This window comes from Podarcis muralis, chromosome Z (assembly GCF_964188315.1).
Source record: "Podarcis muralis chromosome Z, rPodMur119.hap1.1, whole genome shotgun sequence".
Lineage (NCBI taxonomy): Eukaryota > Metazoa > Chordata > Lepidosauria > Squamata > Lacertidae > Podarcis > Podarcis muralis.
Window position 1 is genome coordinate 25,146,485 of NC_135673.1, and position 12,935 is coordinate 25,159,419.

Below are 12,935 nucleotides of genomic sequence, written 5' to 3' on the forward strand. Positions count from 1 at the left end.
AGGTACCACTGTATCTTGGTCAGAATTGTGCTGCTTGGCTGCAGTCCTATGTGCTCTTCGCAGGAGGAAATGACTAACTGAACACAGAGAAACTTACTTCCGAGTAAGTGTGTACAGGGCCGGGCTGCCCACCTGTGAGCAATGCCACCTGGAGAAAATGGGGGAACGTTTTGCACTTGATCAAAGTGGATGAAATTGGCCAGGGGGTGCCCTCTCTTATGGACTGCAGAGGGAGTTGAGGCAGGCTCTCTTACAGAGCACATATTAACAGCCTTGGCTTGCTGTTTGATTGGCATCCGTGCAGGTTTGTTGTTTGTTTGTTTTGCTTTGTTTCAAACCAAGTGTTGTTTCACAGGGAGGCTCAGGCACGCGCAAAGACAGTAGCCCCTTGCAAAGAGAGAGCGAGCCGGCTAGGTAAACAGAGGCACCATCGCCAGCAACCAACGCATCATCCACCCCTTTTTCCAGTGTTACAGACCTTTCTCTCTCGCCTCTTCCGCGCTGGAGGAAAACACCGGTCGGCCCTCCCTGGCGCTGATGAACGGAGAGCACCGCGAAGATGCCTCCTGGAGGGAGAAGAGAGAAAGGATGCTCAAGGGCTTGGCTTGCGGAGGGCGGGACGGGGAAATGTCTAAGGCCCCGTCTGCTTCCCATTGCGCATAGGAACGGCTGGGGAGGGGGATGTTTTCCCCTTTTGACTGGGAGGGGGGGTGAGGAGATGATCTATTGGGATTATTCTAATATATGGGGGGGGGGGGCTTGATTCCTGCAACCAGGCGGAAGTGAAACCCTTCCCCTTCCTCCAGTCAATGAGAGCTCAGCCGGGTGGAGGAAAGGGGGTCACTCCCCTATTCATCATCTCGCCGCAAGGCAGGCAATTCACCCGCCGCTCTCAACCAGCTGCCCGAAGGAAGGAGCCGGGTTTTGAGGCAGGGCTGACATCCAGAGGCGAAGAGCGCCAAGGCAGGTGGCTGGAGGGTGCGCTCTTTGCAATCCGGTGCATAGCAAGAAAACTGCGTCCCGTCCCTCCCATCTTGTTGTGCTCGCTCACCAGGTAGTGAGTCGCACTAACTACAAGGGGAGAATGAGCCATTTTGCAGACATGCAACCTGAACCTAATAATATTAAGATGAATTATGTGTTATACCAGAGAAAGTGGCTGCAATCTACTGACCTGGGAGTAAGCCCCATTGAGCTCAATGGGATTTACTTCTGAGTAGATATGTAGGCTTGCATCATTTCCTGGATTACTTTGACCATGCTTAGGGCATGAGAAGATCTTAGCATGCAACACGGCATGCTAGGACCAATAAAGAATGGAAAAACCCTGCTGTCACTTTGAACATATTTTATTGTTATATATTTTATTTAACAAGTCTACATACTGTTTAAGAGCATAAGAAGAACCTGCTGGATCAGATCGTTGGCCAATCCACTCCAACATCCTGTTCTCATAGTGGCCAACCAGCTGCCCATGGGAAGCCTTCAAGCAGGACATAGGCACAACAGCAGTCTTCTCTCCTGTGGTTTCCAGCAACCAGAATTGAGAAGCATCATTGCCTCTGACTGTGGAAGTAGAGCATAGCCTTTGTGACTAGTAGACATGGAGAGCCCTTTCCTCCATGAAGTTGTCTGATCCTCTTTTAAAGCCATCCAAGTCTTGTGGGAGAAAGTTCCATAGTTTAACTGAGCTACACCAAAAAGGACTTTCTGGTATCTGTCTTGAATCTTCCAACATTCAGCTTCCTCTAGTGTTACAAGAGAGGGAGAATAGATATTTCTCTATCCCAGGTCAGGTATAATCTTATGAACTTCTATCACATTACCTTGTGTTTGGAGGGGAAATATCTAAGTGGTACACAATGTACGTATCTTAAAACATCATAAGGAGAGATCAAATACAAAAGAAATGCAATGACAGTCCCACATTATAGAATATTACAGAAGTAGGGCATCGTCTTAAGCACCATAAGAAAGCATCGCACATGAAAGCAAACCACAAAAATACAATGAAAATCCCACATGTTCAAACATCATAATTAGCAACTAAACAAGGTATCCTTTAAAACAGGTATCTTAAACATTTTCAGGCCCAGGACCCACTTTTAACCCAAACATGCATTTGGGGACCCATTTCTTAATCAATTAACGTATATTTCAATGGTGGCCGTCATCCTGCTGCAGCACACTTTGGATCAGGTCACAATCCACCAACGGAAAACTGGTGCTCTCAAACTTCAGATTAAAACATTACAATTCAGCTAAGAAGAAAAATAGAATTCAAATGTATGAGATATAAAGCAACACACACAAAGTAATCTGTCTTTAGCACAAACCTGTCTCTAGCGCTAACTTGATGCAAGAAATGGAGATTGATAGACTTGCCCATCCCTAAGGTGGCTTATTGGCCACAGGGCAGACTGCATGGCAAACAGCTCTGACCTGCAGCTGTTGCTGGTCCCTTCCTAAAATCTGCTGCCTAAGTTTGCTGCCTTGCTGTACCTAATGATAGAGCTGGCCCCGCCCACATCTATAGGTAAATATGGCTAATATTCTGTAATATTGCCCTGCAGGGAGTGGGTGGCTGGGCTGGGCTAGAACATCTGGGGGAATATTACCTCCAGAAAAATACATTTGTTGCCCTCTTTCTTTGTCTGCCTTTTGGAGAGCCCCAAAGATCTTTTAGCTTTGTTCCAGATGACATTGGGATGATTTATGCTTCTGCATTTCAATAACTGTTTTATCTAATGCTGCTGTTTTTAATATTATCATTTTATCTGCAGCTGAACTTTTTATCTGATTGTTTTTATTTTTCTAATGTTATTTTAATGCTGTTTCATTATTTTGTTGTTTTAATAATACGTCACCTTACTGTGGTGTTTTCTTTACTATTTTGAAATCACATTGGGAGGATAATTTATCCTGAAAGGCATTTTAAAATCTATTAAATATAATATTTTTGGGAAAACTATATATGTATATGTGTGTATATATATATTGCATGCAGCTCAGAAGGAAGCCTTCTAAACCTATATGTAGATCATGTATCCTTTGACCTCAGCATGTTTTGAAAAAAATCTCAATCAACAATGAACACACACACACACAGCAATCACACCAATATGCATACTCAATTTTACCTTAGTATGAGGGGCAGTTCTTATCAAAGATTCAAGGGCAGAGCTGCATGCTTATTTTGCAGGGAACAAAATAAGTAATGCATTGATGGCATCTCTTAGTTCAACAGAAAAATGAATAGATGCATAGAGGTTTTCTTGCCAAGATCACAGCGAGGTTAAAAGTGGGTGTTTAACTGCTAACACTGCTCCTGTAAGCTTGCCCTGCACGCAGAATATATTTCGCTCCCTTGTGGTAGGTAGCGCCTTAGTGACCTCCTATGGTTGCTTGGCACAGCTGCTGCCTTACACACTGCAGCAGTGGCCTATTCAAAATGCATTCCTATATGCACCAGCATGGCTAACAGAGGCTGCAAACACACTATATATTTAAAGTGCATGTCTTCAAATACTGACAAATTCAAGCTTCACAATGATAGTTGATTGGGAGTTCTTTTTACCATTTATAGCCTTTATAGCCCACCTTTCCTGAGATCCTTGGTCCATCGAGCTCTGTACTGTACACACTGAGTGGCAGTGATCCACCAACGTTTCAGCCAAGGGAGACTCCCAGCCCTACCTGGAGCTGCCAGGGATTGAACCTGGGACCTTGCAAAACGTGTGCCTTATGGCCATAGCCTTTCCCCTGAAGTTACTCCTACACAGGAAGCTTCCTTGTCAAGCCTTTGGTCCAGGTAGCTCAGTACTGTGCAGAGTGACTAGCAGTGGCTCTCCAGGATTTCAGGCAAGCGACACTCCTAGCTCTGCCCGGGACTTTCTGCATGCAAAGCCAATGCTTTTTGACCCTTCGGTTTTTGTATCTGTGTTGGAGACATTATATGTTGCATTTTTCTCCCAGTTCAGTTTTCATAATTGTAGAATTTCTCCACCCAAAATCATTTATTTCCATTTTTAAGTTTCTATGTATTTTGTTTCCTTGCAAATTCTCCTATCCCCAAAATGTGTCCTGTATAAACACAAACATGGTGGGTTGTTGTGGGGGGAGGACCCACCTTCCCACAATCCCTTTTAAAGAACATTAGGGTGGTGAAAGTGCAACTGGCAGAATCCCCACCAGTGGTAAACCCTGAAATCAGGCATCGCACAGTGGGAAAGGGCCGAGCCTGCCTGATTCCATTGGAACCTGAGCCGGCCATGGCATCAAATCCAATTGCTGCACCAGGTCCAGACTGCAGCTATTTGCCAGACACAACAACAACAACAACAACAACAACAACAACAACAACAACAACAACAACAACAACAAAAAACACCTACATAGGACATATCCTCAACAGGGGTGCAGATGGAGTGTTGATTCTGCCACTCAGTTAAACCCTGCCAGGCAATATGCATAGTTTGGGTTGTGCCTGAATAAACTTTACACTAGTCAGGACAGTACTTTGGGGCACAAGTTGAGGACCCCTACTCAACAGAATGAGCAGGAGAAGCCACAAGTCCAGCTGCAGGACTGTGAAGAGCAGGGCAGCTGTGTACACTTGCCCTGGGCCTTGGACGACTAAGCTGGCTGGGGGGCCCTGCCAGGCTTATTCTGTCATGCCAAGAATGCCCCATGCCTCCCAGACTTCTACCCTTGGCCTCAGACAAGCTCTGTGCAGCTGGGTTAACTTAAGGCAATTTGAAGTTAAAATTTACATGTGCTGATTTATAAGTATAGGTGCAAATTTAGAAATAATTAGTATGATTTAAACAGAAATAAGGGATGCGGGTGGCGCTGTGGGTTAAACCACAGAGCCTAGGACTTGCCGATCAGAAGGTCGGTGGTTCGAATCCCCGCGACGGGGTGAGATCCCGTTGCTCAGTCCCTGCTCCTGCCAACCTAGCAGTTCGAAAGCACATCAAAGTGCAAGTAGATGAATAGGTACCGCTCCGGCGGGAAGGTAAACAGTGTTTCCGTGCACTGCTCTGGTTCGCCAGAAGTGGCTTAGTCATGCTGGCCACATGACCCGGAAGCTGTACGCCGGCTCCCTCGGCCAATAAAGCGAGATGAGTGCCGCAACCCCAGAGTCGGCCATGACTGGATCTAATGGTCAGGGGTCCTTTTACCCTTTAAAACAGAAATATACCTCATCCCAGTGGAGAAGACTGCAGCCTGCAGATGCCTGTGGGGCTGGTCAGTCTGTTGTCCTGGTTCTAACCACTGGTGGGCAATTTAAAGGCCCCTGCTTGCTCTCCCTTCTTATGGTTCTTTGGCCATAAGATAAACTGCACTTGGACTGGAGAGCCCTGCAGTCTGGGAGTTGTAGTCCAAACATCAGGAGAATACTAGGTTGGCAAAGGCTGGTGAAATGTCTTCAGGATCTTCAAAATAATGGGCTAAATACCATACCCTTCAACTGTCCCACTTTCTGCGGGACATCCTAGATGTACAGAAGCCATCCTGGCTGATTGGTTCCCAGGATACCCAGTTTTGGCTCCTGCAAGATTGCAGCCCCCAAAGAAAAACATTTGAGGGGACCATGTTCTCGCATGACTCACACAGGAGCGCAGCCCTCAAAGAAACTCATCTCAATTTTCCTCTGCAGTATTTTGGAGAGTGTGTAACAACACACTGTGAAATATTTTAAAATAAATAAACTATATTTCTCATTGTTTTATTTGCCTAATTCACTTCCTGCTAATCATGTTCTTAATGCATTGCCAGACGGATCCATTTGAACGTGCCTTGCACTGAGTTGGGCCACTGGTTTGGAGTAACCCCAAAGATGCACCAGTGAGGATTTCCTCCCCTTAATACAAACAGGAGGTTCAGAGAAGGGGCAACATTTAATAGTAGTAGTAGTTGTTGTCTAGGCCACAGCGAGAGGGAAGGGTAAAATATTATTTTTCAGATATAAAATTGATGTCACACCGCAAGGAAAACCTCTGGAAAGAAAATTGTATTCAGTAGGTGCTTAAACATCATGACACTAGTGACCTACCTAAATAAAATAACCTATTTCATGTACCACATATTTCATGGACCACAGCATGAGGCAATAGGACTCATAGTTTAATCAAAACTGCTTTAATAGTTTAATCAAAACTGCTTAATTGTAATGCTGGGGTTTCTCCACTAAGTGTCAGTATTCCCTCTTAAGAAACCAGAGAGGGACACTATTAAAGTCCCCAAGTACCATCATAACTAACAATGGATACATAATGCCTTTTTAATTGCCTGTGAGTCTTTGTACTCTTTAATGCTTTGTTTATTTAAACAGCTACTACTTCATAACACAATGGGCTGCAGCGCTGCTTATTTTGAATTTGCCATCACAGCAAGATGCCACTAACCATCAATTAAATGAGGCATCTTGCTCCAAGAGAATCCTTTCCTTTTAAATTTTTTATCATAAGCCGCCCCACAGAATGTGCCTTGGCAGGTAACTCATTTATCTGCTCCATTTTTGCAATCCCAGCGGGCTGAAGAGTTTTCCAAAACAACTGCTCTGGTTAGAAAGCAGAATTTTCAAAATCCGTTGCCCTAGCAGCAAAGTAAACATTATAAAATAGGTAATCTATTTGATGTCTGCTTGAAGAATGTTGCCTTTTACATGCTTGGGGTTTTATTCAATGTTAACTTACTCAGAGTACACCCACTTAAATTTATGGACATGACTAAATTGGGTCCATTAATTTCAATGGGTCTGCTTTGAGTAAAACTTGGCTGGATACAACTCTTGGCATTTTATAATGTGCTTTTCACTGCTGAAGATGCTTCACATTTATTTCCATGTAATTCTCACAAGAGCCCTGTAAAGTAGGCAGTAATAACAGCCTCCATATTACAAAGGGGAGGACTGAGGCTGAAAGAACGGCTACCTGGTGAGATCATTCTAGAAGCAAGATCATCAACATCGTAAGTTTATTTGTAAGCTGCTTTTCCATGGTAAAACCATGCTCATGCAGAATAAAATATGGTGGCATTTGAAGACAATGCATTAACAACTGCAAAAGGTGGTGGGGAGGTCATCAGTTCAGTGCACAAGGTCGCACTTGGTAGACCACTTCTGGATGCTAGTCTACACACACACACACACACACACACACACACACACACAACCTTTCCTGTGCATCCACCAATCATTTATAGGATGCTTTTCAATTCCACTTATTTATTTTAGTACATTTTATTTATCCATTCATTTGTAATTGTTCATATGCCACCCTTCAGCCGATAGATTCCAAGATACTGAACAACATAAAATGTACAATGAAACTATAGCATTAGCAATAATATAAGGTAGCAAAACACAGATGACTTGTGGATACCTATGCCCCCTTTTCATTTAAGAAGTATAACATCATAAAATGGCTGGTGGGGGACCGCAGCAGGCGGTTGTGTCATCAGTGAGTGGGCTACTCCTCAGGCTTCCTGAAGTGACCTCATAGGTTAGGCCTTGGTTAGGATTTATTGTGTGGGGAAATTGAAAACACTGTCTAATGATGAATAAATAAGGGAAATCAGGGATGATGAACCTGATGCCCTCCAGATGTTGTTGGACTACAGATCCCATCACCCCTGGCCATGTTGGCTGAAACTGATGGGAGCTTCATTCCCAGCAACATCTGGGGGGGGAGACGGACCACAGGTTCCCTATCTGTAAATTAACGCACTATTGTTGTTTTAAGGAGGAAAGCCAGTAACAATACAAATTCATAATAAATTGGTTGTCTTTTAGTGAGTAGGGTAAGAAATATGGGTTCTTGTCTAAGTTAAGTTATGGTTCCACAGCCTTCTGAAAATTTAAATTGGTCTGTATCCAATGCTAGTCATACTCAGAGCAGACCCCCCCCCCCCCAGAAATTAGAGGGCTATTAATTTTAATGGATCTGTGCTGAGTAGGGTTTGTTTAGCTACAACTTGGAGTCCACCAGTGAATGCAGAAAACATAACTTTTCTGCTATCTGAAAACATTAATGCATATTGTTTTGAAAGCTGTCTTAATCTCTGCCTGTTGCTTCTTGTGAACATGTTATAAAAGCATCCCTGGGGAGGGCAAGAGGTGGTGGAGGGGCACACATTATTCCAGCTTGCTTTTTGCACAACTAGCTGCTGCAGATCTACCCTCAGTGCTCACTCATGGTAGGCTCTGCCATCCTCTTGCTGGATGAAGGGAGAGGAATCAGAAGGTCCAGCTCCACATGGACTGCTACACTGGCATCTTCAGGCTAAGCTGAGAGTCAAGGAGAGGTAATCAGCTTTTGAGGAAGAATTTTCACCTTTGTACCCAGCTCCTCAAAAGCCCTGTACTGCTAAGAACAAAGTTCTCTGAGTGCAGAGACAATGTGACATCAGCCACTCTGTGTCCTTTCCCAGATACGAATGATTTGACCATATCTTCCAAACTGACTGTGCAGCTTAGGTAAAGCTAAAGGGACCCCTGACCATTAGGTCCAGTCATGGCCGACTCTGGGGTTGCAGCGCTCATCTCGCTTTACTGGCCGAGGGAGCTGGTGTACAGCTTCCGGGTCATGTGGCCAGCATGACTAAGCTGCTTCTGGCAAACCATCTACTTGCACTTTGACGTACTTTCAAACTGCTAGGTTGGCAGGAGCAGGGACCAAGCAACGGGAGCTCACCCCATCACGGTGATTCGAACCGCCGACCTTCTGATCGGCAAGTCCTAGGCTCTGTGGTTTAACCCACAGCGCCACCCGCATCCCCAAATGTCCACATTTAGTGGGTCAGTTGCTAATATGAAGGGTGGATGGCATATTTACATTCAAAGGATCCTAGGTCCAATCCCTGGCATCTCCAGGGAGGGCCAGGAAAAACTCCTGTCTGAAACCCTAGAACGGTGTTTCCCAAACTTGGGTCTCCAGCTGGTTTTGGACTACAGTTCCCATCATGCCTGACCACTGGTCCTGCTAGCTAGAGCTGATGGGAGTTGTAGACCCGAGTTTGAGAAACACTGCCCTAGAGAGTTGTTGCCAGTCAGACCTAATTGCCCTAGATGGACCAGTGCTCTGGCTCAGTATAAGACAGCTTCCTGTGTTCCCAGGAATCTAACATTTTAGATGGCTAACCACATCAGAGCAATGCCTTCTCCCTCTGGTATCAATGTCCCCCACTTCAGAAAATGATTGATGATTTAATTAAGATCTAGGCGATCCATGTCTCAAAGGATTGGGAATTGACACCAGCAAAATACAATCAAACTGTAAAAGGCAGCCGTTATCCCAGGACAAAACCTGCTTAGGGTCAGGAGTCCAGCTTACAGATTGGGGTAGAATTAAACTAGTGGAAACTTGATTACCCCCCCCCCATATAATCCTCACAGGAGATAACATTTCAGTATGAAAGGACAGTAGTTGGCATTAAACTTTCAGGGAGTGAGGCAAAATTGAGAGAGAGGAAAAGTGAGAATTATGAAATAGTGGGCTGTTGAAGCAATGCATTCAGGATTTTTGTTTGCCTCCAACTTTATCATAAGCAAGGAGAGTTTACAATTCAGTTAGGCCACCTGCCCTAAGAGCTCAGATGGGTGATTTTGTCCATTTAATTTTCTCAAGGGTGGCAGTGGATTCCCCCCCCCCCCCACTTAAAGTTCAGTTCTCCATATTTTCATATCTCTGTGCTGTTGTTTTTTAAAAAGCTCTCATGAAAATTCAATTTCTCCTAATATACAATTTTTGTATGCAATTTTGCTTCATTCTTGCAAAGCAATCTTACTTAATATACCTAACATTCTAATACGTTATTCTCATTATTATATGCATTTTTGATACACATGCTACATTTTACTACACACTGCTTGACTGGATTGCAAAATTCAGAGAAGCGTGACTTTTGAAGGACAACTGTGTTTCAGTTCTCCTGTAGTTTTGAAAAGTAAAAATTAGGTAGGTTCAGGTTCACCTTAAAATGCGAAGTGAATCAAATTCTTCCCCCATCCCTACATGTGACCCTTTGCTCTGGGAACAGAACCAGCCAGTCCACAGCAGCAGCCTCTTAGGATCCAGCCAAGTCTCGTTAATGGCTGGTCCTCACCATCACCACCCCCTCCTTTCCACCCACTGGTTGTAAGGGAAGGCAGGGGGGCTTGTCTGATTGTATCTGTGACCCTGGCAGCTCTTCACAAGCGGAGACAGCTGAGTCACTCATATTTAGAAAAATATCACAATTGACTCTATTCAGCCCTGTGGAGGACCCCTGTTGGGTATTCACAGTTAAACATTAGCAAACCATGGCCTTCTCTGGCAGCCTTTGTGAAGGGCTGCCAGAACCGAAGATTGAATTAGATGACCTTCCGCAAATCCTCATTTGCACTGCCAATATCTTTGGGAGAGAGAGGGAAAAAAATAACATTCTTCAAATCCTCAACGTCCATAGCCAAATTGGAGGAGGCAGCTTTTCCTATCTCACTGGCTATCCCAAAACATCAGCCCTGTGAACGTGGTTCAGAAGGATGCCCTCATAAATGAGCCCTGGGATCATTTATGTCTCACAACTTTACTTAAATGTGAAAACCATTATTATCATGTCATCATAACCATTATTACTTCTCATTTATAAACTGCCTAACATTTACTAAACATTGTACAGATTTTTTAAAACACAAAACACAGCAGATGCTGTGTTTACAATCTAACAGGCATGGCACAAGAGGGAAAGGGGATGGGGAGGGGAGGGGAAAACAAGATAATTCAGGAACCAGATCTTATGTTCTTTCTGGGTGTTCCAATCCCACAGGTGATGAGGAAGAGTGGGAAGGAGCATGACAGATCTGGCTTCAGTTTCTCTCACTCTCCATGAGTGGCCTACATAACTCCTGGAGAGTGGGCCTGAAGTTCTCCATGACTGTCACAGAACATGACAAGGACAGTGAGAAGGGCAAAGCTGGCATGCTCACCTCTACTCTTGTTTGAGTGGTTCAGTCTGTAAGGGGGAATAGAATGCCTATGCTTGTTCTGGGAATAACTAGCTTGAATGGAAGCATTTCAGCCAGTCTCTCAGCAGAGTCAATTGACTAAGCCCCACTGCCTTTCCTGTAGCCTGGGTGTTGGTGGGTGTCCAATGTCTTCATATATATTTTTATGAGCTTGTCCATTCCGTTTGTCAGACACCCAAATAATGATAGTTCCCATGTGATCTGCAGCTAGAGACAAATTAAAATGGCACATTCCAAAGGAACAACATTCTACAAAGTAAAACCGTCAGCCTGAGCCAGAGAAAAGAATCTAAAGCTCGTAGCAAAAAGCAATGAATACAAAACTTTCTTAAAAAAACAAAACAAAAACAACCCTTGAGTTTAACAACAGCAGCACCACACAATACTGGAGATTAAAAGTACAGATTTTAAAAAATGTTGTAGGATTTTTTTTTAAAAAGAAAAAGAAATCTTCACTTGGCAGCAAAAAGAAGGCATTCAGGTGTGTACCAGGTGAGCCTCTCTGCAGAAGTCATCCCATAATGCAGGGATGTCCAACAGGTTGATCGCGATCTACTGTTCGATAATGCGCGGGGGGGGTGTCCGTGGTCAATCGTGGGTTGATCGCGGGATCCTGCCCGCCCCCTCAGCAACCAAAATAAAAATAAAAAAGCTCAACAGCTTTTGATTCCTGAAAAAAGGCCCTTTATCTGGTAACCATCTTTCATTGTTGCCACAGTTACCTGTATCAGAGCAAATTTGTTGTTGTTGTTGTTGTTGTTGTTGTTAGCACAACAACTACAGCTATAATTAAATAAGATGCCTTAATCTGTTATTTAGGCTACATTATATTAAAACAATTCAACAGTTCTGCATTCGGCGAGATTTGGAGCCTTAGGAAGATGCAGTCAGCCCCAAAGAATTATAACTGCTTTGGTGCCATTTCCCTAGCTGCAGTTTATTCCTTCTACATATAAATCACATAGTAAATGTGACAGTGCTGTGACACCATGTAGCAAATGTATTTTGACTATCTGACAACTTTACAGAGCTAGTTCAGAGTAAGGGCAATGCTTTCTGTCCTTACTCTGAATGGTCATGCACTTTTAATCTTGTTTGCAGTTTGAACAGTTTTTTCTTCCAGCAGCTTTGCTCATGCCTATTGGGGTGCATCTCTGGAAAGGCTTTTCATAGGTCTGTGGGAGGTTGCTGGTAGGGGAAAGCTAATAGGCTTTCTTTTTGAATAGTTTAACATATGAAAATAACAACAACTGCTGCTGCTGCTAATAACCCACTATCATGCATTATTAGCTGTAATCCCTGCAACAACTGTGTAAAACAAGGTAAGTCTGTATTATTATTATCCCCCATACTGCAGAAGTGGGGTGTGTGATATGCCTAAGTGATTTGCCTAAGACCACAATGTGGACTCCTGACAAGAGAGGTGGTATATGAACTGGGAACTGATTTACAACTTAAATCTTTTTGCTACTCTGCTCCACCAGTTTCCAAAAATGGAACCAAAAAGTAGTTGTAATTGAGGAGGAGCAGAAGAAGAAGATGGAGAGGTGGAAGAGGAGGAGAATGATAGTTCAGTGGTGGAGCATCTACTTTGCTCCCAGAAGGTCCCAAAATCAGTTCCTGTCATCTCCAGATAGGGCCGAGAGAGAAGCCTCCTTAAAACCTGGAGAGGCATTTCAGTCAGTGTGGACAATACAACATGGACCTAGTGGCGGACCTACGTTTTTGGGCCCCTGAAGCTTAACCTGTCACAGGGGCCACTTCACAATCAACAACAAGGTCTGGGTAACCACTGCTATCTTCAACAGTGGGGTTATTCCATGATAGATCACTACACCTTTATAACATCTGCAGTACTGACTCTCAAACTGAGATTGTTGAAATATATGCAGTGGTACCTTGGGTTACATACACTTCAGGTTAG

General features: G+C 43.9%; 1 protein-coding gene across 1 annotated transcript in view; it reads right to left on the reverse strand.

The window, feature by feature from the left end:
• Window positions 1-748, reverse strand: part of PAK3 (p21 (RAC1) activated kinase 3) — a 144,481-nt gene extending 143,733 nt beyond the window's left edge. Inside the window, exon 1 of the mRNA XM_028715018.2 lies at window positions 479-748. The gene's annotated coding sequence lies outside the window, so the exon portion shown is untranslated. The remainder of the gene's footprint in view (window positions 1-478) is intronic.
• Between the last annotated feature and the right edge of the window lie 12,187 nt (window positions 749-12,935).